The sequence below is a fragment of the Saccostrea cucullata genome, unplaced genomic scaffold, assembly GCF_032062105.1.
Source record: "Saccostrea cucullata isolate Sc308-1 unplaced genomic scaffold, CSIRO_AGI_Scuc_v1 ctg1014, whole genome shotgun sequence".
In the NCBI taxonomy this organism is placed as follows: Eukaryota; Metazoa; Mollusca; class Bivalvia; order Ostreida; family Ostreidae; genus Saccostrea; species Saccostrea cuccullata.
The window spans coordinates 31039-49943 of record NW_026938151.1 but is presented as its reverse complement, the minus strand read 5'-3'; the positions used below and the strand labels follow the sequence as shown (position 1 = coordinate 49943).

At 32.5% G+C, this 18905-nt stretch overlaps 1 long non-coding RNA gene across 1 annotated transcript; it reads left to right on the top strand.

The window, feature by feature from the left end:
• Positions 1-13453: 13453 nt before the first annotated feature.
• LOC134249503 (uncharacterized) lies at positions 13454-17853 on the top strand. Its single transcript, XR_009988296.1, has 3 exons — positions 13454-14099; positions 14959-15147; positions 17566-17853. It is a non-coding gene; the product is annotated as an uncharacterized LOC134249503 (long non-coding RNA).
• The last annotated feature ends 1052 nt before the right edge of the window (positions 17854-18905 follow it).

Sequence of the window (18905 nt, the reverse complement as noted above, 5' to 3'; positions counted from 1 at the left end):
TTTTGCGAATCGGTGGGGTCATCGGTAGGAAATAATTCGTAGATAAAATTCAGCGATGTCTCCAACGATGCCTCACATCGCTCCTCATCGGCAACCCATCTTGAACCCATCTTTCACGGATCAGCCGATGTATGGCCGAGCATCGTCCAATATCCGTTGAATCTGAGGTCATCGGGGGGTTGAGTGGTGCTCAACAGATAACGACCGATCATCGGTCGATGTTCGACCAAACATTGGCCCGTAGTCGACCGATGTACGAACGATGTTCATCAATGTATGAGCGATGTAATATACATCGGGCGATTATCCTGGAACATCGTTTTATGATTAGCAATGCTTCGCTAAACCTTTGTAAGTCCGGCCGGCAACCACGCCATTTTTCTCATAAAAGGCATTGGTTGCCCATCGAATACCCATCGCTGGATATTGTGACTGATTCTGTAAGGACCACTAAGCCGATGTGAACCGATGTTAGGGCATCGTTAACACCACGAATTACCAACGATTACCACCGGTCTACGGCTACCGGCCGGGAAATGTGACCTAGGCATAAGCGTTTAAGCGTTGCAGTTCCAACCTTTAATGATATAAAATTTAGAAATCGCTTGTAATGTCTAAGAGAAAAAAAACATCCACCTTTCCTGAACATTGAGATATCACTTGCCAAAATATTTATATATGTCTTTGTGCTATATAAATGGGAATTTTTGAAGTTTTACTGTGTTTTCTATCTAGTCAAGGGAACTTCTTTAAGCCCCGGATGATTACGAGACAGACAGTAAGTCTCTTTACTGAAAAGATGCAGACAAAGGGATAAATAAAATGATATTCAAATCCTTTAAAAGAATCATTTTTACTGAAAATACGGAAGCAAAGAAGCAAATTCCTTTTAATTTGATATAATGATTTTTTTTAACTTTCACATTTATATCAAACAAGTATATACAAAAGTATATTTACATATATATCTTCGTTCAAGTACTTATTATAGATAGTATATGCAGGTTTCAAATTTACATAAAGACATTCACATACACATATTCACATTTAGTTAAACACATGTGAAAGTTGTTTTAATATAGGAAAGAAAAGGGAGGAGAAAAAGAAAGAGAGAGGGGAAAAACAAAAACGGAGAAAAAAATACATAGGGGCAAAGTGTTGTTTATTTTCTTTACAGAAGGGGGGGGGGTAATAATATTTGTTTCTTGAAAAAAGATCATATATATATAAATAAATATGTAGACATGTATAAATGCATTATAACATATCACAGATGCTCTGCCAGTTATTCTCATATTCTGTATATTTACATTGTTTCAAAAGTAAAAATTTCTCCATCAAGAATCTTTCCACAATAATTGTTTTTAAAGTCATTATACTTAAAACGGAAGGATTTTTATATTTAGTCGAAAATATATAATTCTTAGTTATCAGTGTCATCAAGTTTTGCACTTTATGGAAATCCTTATTCTTATGTTTGCCAAATAATATTGTTGTTCTGTCAAAAATTACAGATATATTAAACTTACACAAAAACCACTCTTCAATATCACTCCAAAGCTCTTTTACCAAATTACATTCAACAAAAAGATGTTCAATTGACTCAATGTCAGTCTTGCAGAAACTGCAAACTGGAGACTCCTTTATCTTAAGTTTAAAAAGATACAAATTTGTTGGAACTATTCTATGTAAAATTTGAAATTGTAGCCACTGCAGTTTAGATTCTTGTGTGATTTTAAATGGAAGTTCAAAAATTTTACTCCCTTCGGGCATGGTGAATAAATATCCATTTTCATTCCATTTTAAAATTGAAGTACTTATTTCTTTCTTTCTGTTAATAAGAATATCATACATGTCTTTACAGCCTTTCACATTAATATAAAACATCTTCACAGAACTGGGTATATTGTGTTCTTGGAATATATTTTTATTTTTCTGTTGTTCTGCATAGCATATTTTCAACCAACTTTTAAGGACTTCTACCCAAAATGTGTTTGCTATTTTCTTACATAATTTAGCAGTAAAGTCTGCACCCATTAACCAAAGATTTTTAATATCTGTATGTTTTTGTGATTGAAATAATGTTACCCACTTAGAATCAGAGTGGATTAATCTTCTTATCCAACTTGATTTTAATGCTATTATAAACTCTGAATAGTCAAACCATTCTAAGGCCACCATCCATGTAGTCTTGAATTAAAGTATTTCTTTTTATTTTATGGACTTTACTTCCCCAAAGAAAACAATAAATTTCATCCTCAAATGCTTTTATAATTTCTAATGGTGGATTAGGTAAAGTAAGTACCAAGTGATTTAATTTAGGGATAACCAATGTCTTAATTACAGTTAATCTACCAATAGGGGTTAATTTTCTTAGTTTCCACTAATTCAATACCTTTTTAATTTCACTTAACTTTGATGTATAATTAAGATTAATCATGTCTTTTAAATCTACAGAAAACTGAATCCCTAAAAGATCAAACGTTGTGCTTTTCCAGTCTAACTTCCACCTAGAATGATGATATACATCTTTTGAAAATTTTTTACTACCAATGCATATCATTTTCGTTTTTTGAATATTTATTTTGAGCCCTGATAAGTTTGCAAAGTAGTCTAATTCTCTGAGAATTCCATCCATAGATTCAGGCGATCCATCAGAGATGAGTGATGTGTCGTCTGCATATTGTGAAATCTTATACTCTTTTCCATCTATTGTTATACCTTTTATATCTTTATTTTTGCGAACTACAATGCCCAAAATTTCAGCACACAATAGGAAGAGATATGGGGATATAGGATATAGGATCCCCCTGTCTACATCCCCTTTCTGGATATATATAATTAGACATAAACCCATTTTGTATTACACAGGTTTTAATATTGCTGTAAAAAGTCTTTATCCAGCTTTTAATTGAGGTTCCAAAATTGAAAAAATCAAGTGTTTCATAAATAAAATTCCATGAGATAGTATCAAAAGCCTTTTCAGTCTATAAGCATTAAAAGTCCTGGAATTTGATTGCAATCAGTATAATCCATTATGTCATAAATCATCCTAATATTTTCTCCAATATATCTTCCTTTTAAAAATCCAGTTTGATCTGTATGTATTAGTTTATTTAAAACTTTTTTATTCGTTCAGCTATACACCCAGATGCTAATTTATAAATAACATTTAAAAGGCTAATGGGGCGCCAATTTTTTTAAAATTCTTTTGGTTTCCCTGCTTTTGGTATACAAGTAATGATTCCTAATCTATTTACATCTGAAAATTGCATTGATTCATTCGCATTATTTATTGCCCTTGTCACAAATATACCAATATCTTTCAAAAAGAACTTAAAAAACTCACAAGTAAACCCATCTGGTCCTGGACTTTTATCATTTTTCATGTTTTTGAAAAAATATAAAACTTCATCTTTAGTAATTGGCCCCTCTAAACTTTCTGATTCCCTCTCACTTAGTCTTGGTATATCATTATCCTTTAGTTTATTGTAAATACTATCGTTTGTTTTTACATTTTCTCTTTTTTTTGTATAAATTTTCATAAAATATCTTTGTTTCATTTAAAATGTCTTCTTGATTGGATATCGTACACCCATCTTCTTTAATAATTTTAGGAATTTGTTTACTGATATAATTTCTAGACTCTAAACTTGCAAAATACTTTGTCGGTTTTTCGCCTTCCTCAATCCATTTAACTCGAGATCTAATGCACTGGCTTTTCATTTTATAAATTTATTCTATTTTTTTCAATTTTTTTTTGTTTATTTGATAGATCATTTACAGTATTTTCTGTTATGTTCTGCTCCAGGTCTAATATCTCTTTTTCTAACTGAGCTTCACGCTCTTTTATTTTCTTGTTCTTAAAAGAAGAGTATGATATTGTTTTTCCCCTAATTTCCATTAGAAGAGTATCCAAAAATAATTTATCACATATTGTAAATTGTAAATTTCTATCATTCACAGTACCTAAGTTTTCCATATTATAAACCGGACATGCATACTGGCTTTTAACCTATGTTATCTTTTGCTTAATTAAATCCACATAGTTTTTATCCGTTAAGAGAGAATTGTTTAATTTCCAGAAACCTTTTTCTTTTTTGAACTCATTTAGTTTGCAATATGCGACAACTGGAGAATGGTCAGAGCGATAACTATTTTCATGTTTTATGTTTGGTATCATGGGCAATAAAGATTCAGACATAAGGAAGAAATGAAGTCGCGCCTGTTTAATTGGATTTTTCCTTCTCCATGTGAATTGTCTAAGAATGGGGTTATTATCTCGAAAAACATCTACCAGATTCAAAGTATCTTTTAAATTTAACAATTCTTCTCTTGCATTTGGGTTATTTAAGTTTTTATAATTCATAGAGTCCAACTCTTTATTCAGTATCAAGTTAAAATCCCTGCCCATTATTATATACTGTGAGGAATAAAGATCTTCAATCTTTTTCACAAGGTTTGAATAGAAAATTGGTGATATAATGATTTTAATAGTCAACCTAAAATATATATATTATATTTGAATATCTATATCGAAACTTTGTATTTTAGATTTGATACAGCTTAACACATATCACTGTTAACGTTTCAGATATACGTATCGAGATTTTCACTATTGTATTTTTAATAAATTGCTTCGTTTCTCCAAATTCCCAAAAAGAGAGACATCAATACTGAAAACTTATGTTTAAGGTTATATAACAAAGAATACGAGTAATACATAGAGTAACATATATTGTGTTGAGAGAAAGGTTCATTTATGTTTTATTTGTGAGCAGTGTTACTTAAATGTATGTTGCATGAATACTTTATCAATTTTAAATTCTAGTATATATCAAATTACAATATATATGTTGACTAAGGTTGAAGAAGTTGATTTTTTTTTAAATTCTAAATGACGCATATTTCATTTTGTAGTATATTTTTTTCTTTCGATATTTAAGACTAAGTTTACATCTGACTAAGATTAAAATTTAAATAGATCTAAATAAATAATTCATAATACAAAGATAACCTTTAAATTAATACTATTCAATAAACAAACAGTTATTAAATTTTTCAAGATTTCAATTGCGATAGAAACAAAATTTGTCATTGACTGAATATGACGTCACAATAGAAAGTCGTTAATATTAAAGATTACAACACTTTTTTATGATCAAGCAGCCACTGGTATGAGAGAGCTATATTAGGACTCCGGACCGTGGTTGAAACGATGATTTACAATGTACTTTAGTGAATTTTTTAGAACTTTGATTTCCTATTAATAGTGAAAATTTGGAACTTTGATTTACTACAGTGAAAACTTTGGAACTTTGATTAACAATAGTAAAGACTTTGAAACTTTGATGTAATTATGTTTTGATTCCTATTCTTTATATTTCATTATATTTCAAGGTTAAGATTCAGAAAAAGGTTCCTAAATTTTTTTTAAGAACAGGACCATTTCTCTAAAGAATAATGTACAAAAAATTAATACGAGTATTTTTGTGGCAAGATTGCAATAAAACTACAACTACAGGAGTAGCTTTCAATAAAATTTTTACACATTTTTCAATTTAAGTTACCATGGCAACATCAATCAGCAAAATCAAAAACACGAAACTGATACATGTACTAGTGTATCCCAGTATAGTCTACTTGCATGCCAAATTATATTACAATCAGACTAAAACTGTAGGAGAATTAGCATGAAAGTATTTCACAGAGTTTTCTATTTATAGTAACTTCGGCAACATCATCCATTGAAATCAAACAAAAACCGATACAAAGAATTATGTAACTTAGTATAGTCTACTTGTGTGCCAAGTTATATTCAAATCAGACTAAAGCTGTAGGAGGAGTAGCCTTTTAAAAGTATTTCACATAAATTTCTATTTTAGTAACCACGGCAACACCGTTCATTGAAATCAAAAACCGATACAAAAAATTATGTATCGTAGTGTAGTCTACCTGTGTGCCAAGTAATATTGGAATCACACAAAAACCGTCGGAGGAGTAGCATTTATAATGTATTTCACAGAATTTCTATTTTAGTAAAAACGGCAACACCGTTCATCGAAATCAAAGACTGATATCTTAGTGTAGTCTACTTGTTAGTTAAGTTATTTTGAAATCAGACCAAAACTGTAGGATAAGTAGCATTTTAAAAGTATTTAACAGAAATTTCTATTCTTAGTTACTAAGGCAACACCGTTCACAGAAATCAAAAACCGATATACAAATTAAGAATCGTTGTGTAGTCTATCTGCTAAGTTATATTGAAATCAGTCCAAAACTGCAGGAGGACTAGCATTTTGAAAAATTGTTTACAGACAGACAGACGGACAGACAGACAGGCAGATATACTACAAAATGAAGTATGCGTCATTTCGTCAGTTAGAATTTTTAAAAAAATCAGCTTCATCAACTTCAGTCGACATTTTCTTTTATAATTTGATAACTATATACTTGTTTTCAAAATCTATTCGAAAATATTAATGCAACAGTAATGCATTTAAGTAACACTGATAAAAAATATAAGATAAATGAATCTTCTTCTCAAAATAATATATTATTCAATGTATTGCATTGTATTACTCTCTTTTTCGCAATTTAGAGAAACGAAGCAGATTAAAAATACAATAGTGAAAATTATAAATTTATTTCTCGATACGTACATCTAAAACGTTAACAGTGACATGTGTTAAGCTGTAACAAATCTAAAATACAAAGTTTGGAATATTTAAATATATTCTATGTATTTTATGTTGACTATCCAAATCATTGCATCAAATTAAAAGGATTTGCTTGTTTGCTTCTCTATTTTCAGTTTAAAAAATGGTTCTTTTCAAAGGATGAATATCAATTTTTTAACTATTTTTTTGTATCTCTTTCTTCCAGCTGTTTGACTGTCTGTCTCGTAAACAACCGGGAAGTTCCCTTGACTAGCTAGGAAACACTGTAAAACTTCAATAATTGCCATTTATATAGCACAAGGGCATATATAAATGTTTTGAAGTAATATCTCTCTGTTCAGAAAAGGTGGATGTGTATTTCTCTTAGATATTACAAGCCATTTTAAAATTTAATATCATTAAAGGTTGCAACTGCAACGGTTAATGATACACTAGTCTGTATCATTAGTCGTTGGCTATGTCGATATTTGCTTGTTTCATTAAGCGTCAGTGTTGCTCTGCATTTGTGACGCTTAATAATTCTGTCATTAAGCTGCGATTTAGCATAAGCGGTTGATAATGTCAGCTATTAATACAATAATTTATGGCACTAAGTGTTGCAATTGCAACGCTTATGATATTTGTATCATTAGGCGGCGTTTTATCATTAATATAGAGGTTGCTACAATGCACTTTGTAAGAAAAACAACTTACACTTATACACGTCCGTGGAATTTATATACACCCAACATGGACTTTTGTCATCACATGGATATCTATATGGTGAATCATGGTCATTTTGAATTAACTGACCTCCTACGTTGTACTCCGGACAGTAACCTATTGAATACATCGTAATAGTTACAGTATTCTGACCTGGAATTATAATGTGCAATTACACAGAAGGAAAATCTTGAAAATTCTTATATTGCCTAAACAATGACTTCCTCTGTTTAAATTTTGTGCTATATATTATATCAAAAATATGAAAGCTATATTAAAGTATTTTTGTTATAACAACTTAGTTAACAAGTTATTGTGTTGAAAAATATATATATCATATAGAGATTTTACATTGAAGTCTTTTTCAAGATAGATACAGGTAAGCAAAACCTTTTAGTACTATAGTATAATTATACAGAGACGTTAGTTTTGAACTGTTGATAATTTATCTGATTTATTTAGAAAGTGATGCATTTGGGAAAGGGGGAAAGAGTTCACTAAGGATACATTCAATATAGTTCAAATCGCCTGCTTGGCGCAAGGGTTAGAGCGTCTGCTCTAGAGTCACAAAGTAAGGAGTTGCTCCTTGCGTCACAGGTTTAAATCCCTCTGTGGGCCCTTCGGATGAGACCGTATAAACCGAGGCCCCGTGTAGCAGTAGTTGATGGCAAGAAAAAGATCCCTTCTTGCTCAAAGTGGCGAAAAAAAGGCAAAATTTGCAACTTTCCATAAGCAAGTGGTGGCGTCTCTATATGAAAAGTTCTCGAGAAGGACGTTAAATAATATACAATCAATCAATGAAACATTGAAAATAACGAACAGTAGTCAAAATCAAAAGTCCATAAAACAATACAAAATAGGAGCAGAGCAAACACGGACCTCCAAAACATTAGAGGTGAGATCAGGTGCAATGGCGGAGTGAGCATCCGCTGTCGAACGGTCACACCCGCCGTGTGCTCTTTGTCATGATCGGGAAATAACGGAAATAATCCGTCGTCAATTCAGTGTATAAATAATGGACTAACAATTGGTATGGAAAAGTCAGTCAGCATTTGACTCGATGATAAATTGTGTCTGCTGACAAGGTCATTGAATCGACCATAGAACTTACGAAGTGATGACTTTTAACGAGACTGCTGATATTTTTCTTTCATCAACTTTTTTGTGAATAATTTACTCATTTTAGAAATTGTTCATACGTAGAGCATGTTCTTGCTTGTCGAATCAACTGAGATATATAAACTCAGTATGCAGGTGATGAAGGTATATTCCTGCATAAGTAAGGGAAGTTGACGATTGTAAAGTCAAAGTCAACACGTTTATCATATAGCTTGGTTGTTAGATTACCGTTGACGTCTTTTTCAAGTAAAATATCCAAATATGAAACATGTGTCAGACTCTGTGGTATCTTTTATCTCAAGCTCAGCAGGATATATCGTATCGACAAAAGAATGGAAATAAGCATTGTTAATTGACAATACGTCGTCAATATGTCTAAATGTAGAGTTTAAGGCCACAGCAAGTGTTTTCTTCTTTTCACGTATAAGATTTTGGACAAATCCTGTTTTATATGAATACAAAAATAGTTCTGCTCAATTAATATAGTTCAAGGTGGTTCTTTCAAAATTGTCTTTCAATGTTACTTCATTGATGCATTAAATGGAAGAAACAATGATTTAATGAAATAAGTGCAACCAGAGAGTACGCAAAAACTTCAAATAACCCATGCTGGCACCCTTTTGAAGTAAAGGAAGGCAAGAAACTTTATCAATTTATGAAATATCTGATTTCTGAGAGGTAAAGATTTTTACAAGCTAGTGACAAAACTTGAACCTTTGATAATATGTGTATTATGATAATACGAAGCTGACGTGAAATGTTCTGGAACACGGTTTGCTGTGACATTGAGCATGCGAAATTCAGTAGAAAAATAACTAAACTATATGTAGTTGTTAACGACTCGAAAGCAGTAAATGACTTGCCTGTAATCTTCACCTTCGGAGAACATAACTCATAAAGGTTACTCATCTCATGGTCTCTTAAGCAATGGTAGTAGTAATCAGTACCACACCTCCCACTGCAGTTCGTTCTATTTGAGTTGGTTTCATATTCCAGTTCAGATGTTGGACATATGTCCACCGCATTCAGGAAAAAAGTACATATTTTCCCCTGTCACAATTACAGAATTATAAAAAAGAAATGAAAATTAATATAAATTCTCAAAAACGAATAAATTTAAAGATTTGACCAGTAAGCTCATCTCTGCAATGGTACTATAAGCAGTATAATAAAAGTTCTGTGTAAACGTAAGTCGCTCACCTCTGTAGGGAGTAAGATGTAAAGAATCATAAAAATCCTCAATTCAGAGCTATGATCTATCATAATTATTCAACTGTTAACCTGCAATAGATCAAAGGACTCTAATAAAGCTAAATTTCGCGATTAATATCCCTTTCTTGGGGAATATATTACTAAATTACTTAACACACACAGACACTCGATCCTTCCTCACTCACACATATAAAATTCATTTAGGTGCACAACTGTGGAACAACCTGCCACTAGAACTTCGAGAGCTTGGTGCTCATGTAATATTCCGCAAGAAACTAAAACATTCTTGCTCAAGCATGAATATAACCTGTGAATGTAAAATTCTAGCACAACATAAATAATTCAGTATGTGATCCCCCGCAGACTTTACTCAGTCCAATAGCTAAATGTGTGTCAGTTGTTTTTATTTGATGTCTTGCCTAGTGTAAGTTCACCAATTTTCATCATACTATCATGTTTTTTTATGCGCCCGAATCAATAGATTCGGGGCGTAAATTGTTTTTGTCCTGTCTGTCTGTTTGTCTATCTGTAAGTCTGTTTATCTGTTTAGCTGTTTGTCTGTCTGTTGTCAACTTTAAACTTCGCCATAACTTTTGAACCGTGAGAGATAAAGACTTCATTATTGGTATGCTTCACTATACTTCACTAATTAAGCACTTTCAAATGACACCTTCATTGTGACCTATATGCTAAAAATAGCTTTTTCGAACTTTTGCCATAACTTTTGAACCATAGGAGATAGAGTTTTCATATTTGGTATGCCTACTTCAATAATTAAGCTCATTCAAATTACGCCATGTTCAATGACCGTGTGACCTTGACTGTGATCTATATCTTAATAAGAGCTTTTTTAAACTCTGTTGCCGCCAGGAGCATACATGTAGTGTTCACAAACACATCTTGTTTTTTTTCTTTAATCGATCAGATATGGGTTTTACTTCCTATAACAATTTTCGTCCTAATCTAATAAATCCTTTTAGTGATATTTTTTCATTAAATGTTGGCAAAATTACCGTATTGTAGAACGCGTACGGAAACTATGTAATTTTGCGCTCTATAAATAAAAAAAATACTTAAGAATAAAAATGATTTATCATTATGATTTGGAACAATCCCTCGATATGTAGACCATTGAGAAAGCATATCGACCTCTCACTTCCTGTTTGGTCACTATGCTTCTTGTAAGTCTATTATCCACGGATTAACCTCATCATAAAGCTATATTTTATAATAATTAAATAAGTAAAATTATATATAAAGTATGTTTACCCGAAGAAGGTTTTATCATTATCAGATCCATATGGATAAAATGTGAAGGTATATAACTGTAATCATGCTCAAATTTCACTAAAAATATAGATTATTAGGAGAGCAGACACTGATTTTTGAAAGCAGACGCGGAATACAGGTGTCATACATGGAGTAGTGAGCATCCCCGCCCCCGCTCACACCAGAGTATACCCTTTGCCGTGTATCCATAAATACAATTCGGTATAAAAGAGAGAGAGAGAGAGAGAGAGAGAGAGAGAGACCGAGAGAGAGAGAGAGAAGCAATTTCAGTTTGGGGGTATAACCTAAAAGAATTGTCTGCAAGCAAGGGGACAAAAGGTTAAAAACCTTTGTTTGGTAATGTACAGTATTTCACAAAAATTGAAAGGGAACAATTGAAATTCAGTACTGTTTTGATTTATTTTTCTTTTTGTAAAGTATATACTGGACAATGAATGGGGCCACCCCTGAACCCCATTCTGTTTCATTCGATCTTACACACAGTCAATGTCAAATATAGTACATGTATAATGAATAAGCTATTTAATTTAATTGTATAAACTTATAATTAAGAAGACATTAATGATAAAATCTGAATAAAGGGAGTATCGAGAGTAATATGTAATGGCAACATAAAACGAAAATTTGGAAAATCCCTCAAAATTTTGTTATCTGTAGAATCTGGAATATCTCTGATTTCTGACAGAACAATGTATTTGAAATATTAGTTTTTTTCTAACAGATCAATTTACAGTTTAAGAATGTGCTTTCATTATAAATTTTACAGAAATGAAAATCATTTTGTCTTGTCTGAGGAGGAGATTATGTGTAGAAAAAAGATTAAGCTTGTTTGATGTAATCTCCTTCTGATTTATTTTTGAACTCAACGTTAACTCAATAGTATGAAGATTACTAGAATGACAGGAAATATGTTTTTTATCTTTACGGCTCAAAAAGGGACAGTTTAAAGCTATCGTGTGATCATGTACCTTATACATTTAACGAATGAAGCAATTTCAGTGAAAAGGGCATTAAAATATCGGAAATCACTGATATAATCATGAATAAATAAAATGAAATGACAACTTTCCTTTTCAAAATCATAAAAATGGAATTGTACATAAGCTGTTATTATACAGTCATGCTTCAGATAGGATCACATTGCTACCATAGATGAATTGGATAATATTCACATGCACATTGTACAGTTTGATTGGAGATTATCGCTGTAAATTACAAACATGTGATGGGTATGTCCACTCTCTCTCTCTCTCTCTGCATGGTGAATAGCGATCGTAAATTGTTTTATACCAGGAGTTATGTATATCTCTTACAGAGTTTAATTATGTATTATAAAAAATACATATTAGTTTGCCTGTCCTTTTGTCCATAAGTTAAATGACTACTACAATTTTTTTTCTAAATTCAAATAAAGTTCTGATGTGGATAAAAGTCATATAATTCTTACACTGTGTATCAATATTGGTCTTCTGAGGAGTATTGGCAATAGTAATCAAAACACATTAATGTTAAATTATATATCGACATGCTTCTCTTGTTAAGGTCTTCCGTCTCCAACGGAAGACCTTCTACTGATTCTGATGGTAAAGATTATTAGGGTCTTCCGCTTCCTTCGGAAGACCCTTGTTATTCTACTGTTTCTTATTATTATTTTATTTTTTTTTTCCCGCTCGATTTTTGACAGGCGATTTCTCAAAGACCTTTGGACTGATTTTTATGAAACTTTCAGGTTAGATACCTTGTAATTAAACCTATTTACACCTGTTTTCAATTTTTTGATGCATGCCTTTAATTGTGAGTTATTGCCCTTTAATTGATAATTTTGATGTCTCGTTTCCACTAAAAATCTCAAGAACGACGTAGGATATTTACACGAAAGTTGGAGAACTTGTAGCCAATACATTGTAGATGTGCAGAACGATAAAATTATAAGCTGATTTTCTAAAGTTTGGAAGCTATAAAACGGCAAATTTTAGTAATTTTTTTTCTTGAATTTTTGCTACTTTTTGTGTAATAACTTTTGAACCGAGAATAATTTGGTAAGAAATATATAACAAAAGTTGTGTGTAATTACGAGAGCTTTCATATTAGATTAATGAAAAGGGGCTGGCCCCTATAATTAGGGGTTAATAGCTCATACACGTTTTTTCTGATAGCTAAAAATATTGGTATATTATGAAAAAGTTTGACTGAAATAATTTCGAACTTATAAAATCTTGTCATTTGATATAAAAAGAAATAAACTTCCAGCTATATTTAATTGTTTTTTATATAAAACAAGTACATGTATGTGAGAAACCTTTCAGGAACAAGTTGTCTACTATAGCCAGCCAAGCCTTTACTGCATACATGTGCACATTTTTAGTTGATGCATCTAAAAGATATAGTTGTGATTCGGTGTTTCTTTGTTTTCTTTTCATTCAAATAATTTTAAAATGTGATGATGTACACAACAATAAATAGTACCTAGTTTAGAGGATTTTTTCGCGCTTGTTTGTAAACAACGCGCGGCATTGTGGGAAATAGGAAGGTACTAAAGACGCGATGTACTAAACACTTATTTGACCTGATTCAAATTTGTCTGTAAATGTTCCAAACAATTGAATTTTTGTATAGCATATGCCTCGAAGTCATAAAGTCTGTACATAAGTAATTTAAAATACTCAATATTACCATTTAATTAAAAATTAAAACGTCAGGTAAATATCAGGTCTCTAGTATATCCCGTTTTTAGTGTGCCCCTTCGAGTCGACGTCGGACACATGTTTGTCATGGTTTACAAACTGAAAATAGAATGATTTGTGAAGTTGAACATTTTCTCACAAAGAATCCGCTTGTAGACATGCACACTCATTTAATCTGGAGCTACGAAGTACTTTGTCACTTCTCTGGAACATTATTCTAAGCAGAATTATCCCGATTCATATATTCTAAGAATCTTGTGTGAATTGTTTACGAGGAAATTCTGACTGTCACATTAACAAGGATGAACACTCTTGACTCTGCTTCGGATTCCCCAGTGATAATTGTATCGAGTGATGAAAGAGCTGACGGCGACATTTTAATGTATGATTGGCTTGGACCATTGGAATGAAGGTTAGAATATTTTTATTACTTAAAATTTACACTACTGATTACATGACAGTGACGTACATTGATGTTATTAGAAATACACAGACACACCGATATATTATCTGTTTTACAGTTCAGACGCTCTCTGTTTGCCTTGTAAATCCCCACAGCTTTATATTTTATTTTTATTAAATTTGAGGATGTAATTTCAACAGTCCTACTATCTATCATAGTGATCATACTCTATAATTCAAACTGCACTTAATGTTACAGAATATATTCAACTAATTATATATTGACAGTGTGACTGTAAGGGTGAGGGCAGATACTTATTTAGTTTTAATTTAGATTGTGCTTGTCAAGCCGCATTTGACATTTGGTGCATCCATGCTCAATGTTCACACTGAGAGTTTATTCAAATGTTTAATTCGAATGAATTCACTGCTCGTTAAATTACTTCCCATTAGCTCCATGTGAACATGAGTAAGGATATCTAATTCAAATTAAATAGAAATGAATTTTGAATGTAGCTTAAACATGTTAAAGAAGCTAAGCACTGTGTGTCCAAAGTATACTGCGGAAAAATTGTGTGGAGCAATGTGCAAGTCACAATCTTCTTTTGCCAAGGTGTTATCATAAGAGCTCGCATTATGGGCAGGGATTTGTGCTGCTGTCTGGACTCGCTATAAATAGATGTTCTCAAAAAGTCTTAATTATTTAATATCATACTTTACTGACAAAAAAAGAACAAATATTGCTCAGTTAAATTGCAAAAGAAATTTGTTTAAAAAAATTGAAATAATAGAAAGTTTGCATTTTTGTTTGATAAGACTGCTGTAATGGTTTAATGTTTGTTTATTTGCCTTAATCATACATTTTTCAGTCATTTCATGGTGCCACCACTTGGGATGGTATTAGCTGCAAATATAGACTTGTACTCAGCACTTATTGCCTTTAAGAAGTATGAGATCCATTTTATGCTAACACCTACCGTGACACAGAATCTTGGTTTATGCAGTCTCATAGGAGTAACCTGTCTAAAGCATTTAGCAATGGGATTGGAACCTGCAACGTAAGGTTCAGCTTCTTATTGATACTTTGATTTATAATATTTATTTGAGAATTTCACTCATTCACATACTTAGAGATGTTGATATATATTGTTGAATAGCATCAATTTAGACCTTTAATTAGCTAAGTAAACATGTACTGTGAGGTTTTTAAGGTCTCATTCATTTTATATGCCAGATGCATGTTAAGGAACATTACTGCATAAATGTTTTTGTCTTAAATTTGAGACTTTTTACTAATATAGAGATATGTTAGTTTTAAACCTCTTCAAATTAGGGTAGACCTTTACTTTAAACTCAGCAATGTGAGTGTGTTGTGTGAACTTGTGTTAGCGAGACAGTGTGTTGTATGAATTTGTGTTAGCAAGGCACTGTGTTTTGTGAACTTAATTGTGTTAGCCTGACAGTGGGTTGTGTGAATTCTTGTTAGCTTGACAATGTGTTGCGTAAACTCGTGTTAGCGGGACAGCGTGTTGTGTAAAATCGTGTATAAAGTGTAAGTGTGACAGTGTGTTGTGTAAACTCGTGTTAGCTAGACAGAGTGTTGATTGAACTCGTATTAGCGAGACTTCGTGTTGTGTAAACTGGTGTTAGTGAGACTGCGTGTTGTGTAAACTCGTGTTAGCGAGACTGCGTGTTGTGTAAACTCATGTTAGCGAGACAGCGTGTTGTGTGTATTCTTATTAACGAGACAGCATGTTGTGTGAATTCGTGTTAGCGTGACAGTGTGTTGTGTGAACTTGTTATCCTGAAAATTTGTCGTGTGAACTGGTGTTAGAGAGATAGTGTGTTGTGTGAACTCGTGTTAGCAAGATTGGATATTGTGTGAACTCGTGTTAGCCAGACTGCGTGTTATGTGAACTCGTGTTAGCGATATTGCATGTTTTTTGAATTTGTGTTAGCGTGACAGTGTGTTGTGTGAACTCGTGTTAGCCTGACAGTGTGTTGTGTGAAATGGTATTAGGATGACAGTGTGTTGTGTGAAATGGTATTAGGATGACAGTGTGTTATCGCAACAGCGTTTGGTGCGAACTTGTGTTAGTGAATAGTGAGACAGCCTGTTTTGAGAATTCGTGTTAGCATGTGACAGTGTGTTGTGTGAACTCGTGTTAGCCTGACAGTGTGTTGTGTGAAATGGTATTAGAATGACAGTGTGTTGTGTGAAATGGTATTAGGATGACAGTGTGTTATCGCAACAGCATTTGGTGCGAACTTGTGTTAGTGAATAGTGAGACAGTCTGTTTTGTGAATTTGTGTTAGCGTGACAGTGTATTGTGTAAACTCGTGTTAGCATGACAGTGTATTGTGTAAACGCGTGTTAGTGAGACTGCGTGTTGTGTAAACTCATGTTAGCGTTACAGTGTGTTGTGTGAATATCTAAGCGTGACAGTGTGTTGCGTGTACTTTTGTTAGCTAGACAGTGTGTTGTATGAACTCGTATTAGCGAGACTGCGTGTTGTGTAAAACTTGTGTTAGCGAGACAGCGTGTTGTGTGAACTTGTGTTAGCGAGACAGCGTGTTTGTGAATTCGTGTTAGCATGATAGTGTGTTGTGTGAACTCGTGTTAGCCTGATATTTTGTTGTGTGAAATTGTATTAGCGTGACAGTGTGTTGTGTGTTAGTGTGACAGCGTGTGGTGCGAACTTGTGTTAGTGCGAAAGTGTTTTTCAGTGTTGTGATGGCGAGCTGTGTGATAGCCTAATGGCGTCTTTTGTGTCGGTAAGATGGCACGCTTTTATGAAAGTGCTATTGAGCTTTAGCAAGTGGCCCTATCTGGACACGCCTTATTATAATTGATCAGTTCTCAGATATACAGTGAATTACCGGTATTATTGTCACCATGAAATCAGCATTTACAGTTGCAATTACCTAGTTAGTAATCATAAGATATTGGTTTGTCAGTTTTAAAATTATGGTGTTCCAATGATGTGAAGTTGCAGTGTGTTAGCATGTTAATTTCAACAGACTGCCACTCCAATGCAGCTTTAAACAACACGCTGCTGTGTTAACACAAAACAAAATATCATGCAAACACAACTTTAAACAATCTGTTGAGTGTTAGCTTCACTGCATGTTGGATTCAGTGTGCTGGCATATTATCACTGACGTACATGCTAGCACATTGTCACATCGTGCTAGTATGTTGTCATAAATACTCTAGCACATTATCCTAAACCCACTAGTGCATGATTACTTTGCACTTGTATGTTGTCTTATTAGGGAATAGCATAAATGACTGCCTTAATTGGTGTAAACTTCTTTTAATTGATGAAAGAGTACATTAAAATTTACAAATTATACACAGAAAATGTGACAATATCTTATCTCTCAATTTGATAATCTAATTTATAATCTCATGAATTGCACTTTTTATTAGTAAAAGAATTATAGATTAAAAAATTTCAATTTCTTTTGGATAGGTGTGACTCATCTGAAGACTGAATTTTGATACCAAGCATGACCATGATTTGCCAGAAGATCATCTGTTTGGATGTGACATGGAATAAACAGCATAGTGAAAATAAGTCAAGTTTTGGTTTGTGAAGACAATTTTTAAACACACTGTGTATCATTTTTAAATTTTGATTTGACAACATAAATCCACAAATATGAACATATCAATTGCTCTCAGTTTTTCAAGTGAAATAGTTTTTGTAACAGAAATACATGTACCAGTAATTACATTGGAATAAATGTTATTTTTAAATATAATAATATTTTGTTTGTGTAGCATGTTGACCTCTTTATTAAGGTCTTCCCTTTCAAAGTTTAGACTTACTTATTCTAATGATTAAGATAGATCCTCTGTCTTCAGCAGGATTAGAAGATCTTGTAATACATGTATGTGTATTTTTTACAGTATAATGTAAAAAAAATTGTTATTTTGGCACATACAACTAATTAAAGGCATAAACATGTGTATGATTCCAAGGAATTCAGTACATAGGGCATGTACATGTAGTTTTCTAAAACAAGATTGAAGAGATGTCCAGTCGCATTTCAATGTCAACTGCAAAACTGTGCCTGTTGCATATTTATTAGCCCATCTGAGCTAAAGGAACCAGTAAATTTTTTAAAAACATAATTTTATCCATTATCATCATTGTCTAAAATTTCACAATATCATTTTCCAGAACCAAAGTGAAACTTGGCACAGAGCATCCTTAGTGTAGGGGATTCAAATTGTTCTTATGCAGGGCAATACCTTCAAAGAGATTTGTTTCTTTAATGCTGTAAATGTATAATATTTAGCTTGTACAATATTTGGTGGAAATTGACTTTTGAATAAGTTAGCGTAGATATTCTTATTTATGTTTATGTACAAGACTTTTAGCTTTGTACTTGATTTAGTGATTGCTGCATTCCGCCAAAGCCGCTAAAAAAGAATACACAGCCATATGTAATATGTTTACAATATACCTTTCAGAGAATTTTACACTCCTATTGAGGTACCACCAGTTGCTAGTGGAAAGCTGCAAATTCGAAACATACACAACACATTTCTGTGCGTTTATTATAAAAGTATTGTTCTACTTACTGATTGCAACTAATGAAGATTGTTCATCATTATTGTAAATACATTTGGATTTTTTGAATTATTATATAATTTGTTTATTTTATTTACCTAGTTATATTGTATATTAAATGATTTTAAAGCCATTTTTAAGATGGTAATGTAGCAAAACACTTATGTTTCTGTAGTATGACACGTTTCACAAACATGATATATCCGATATCAAAAGTCATAATATTGGAAGTT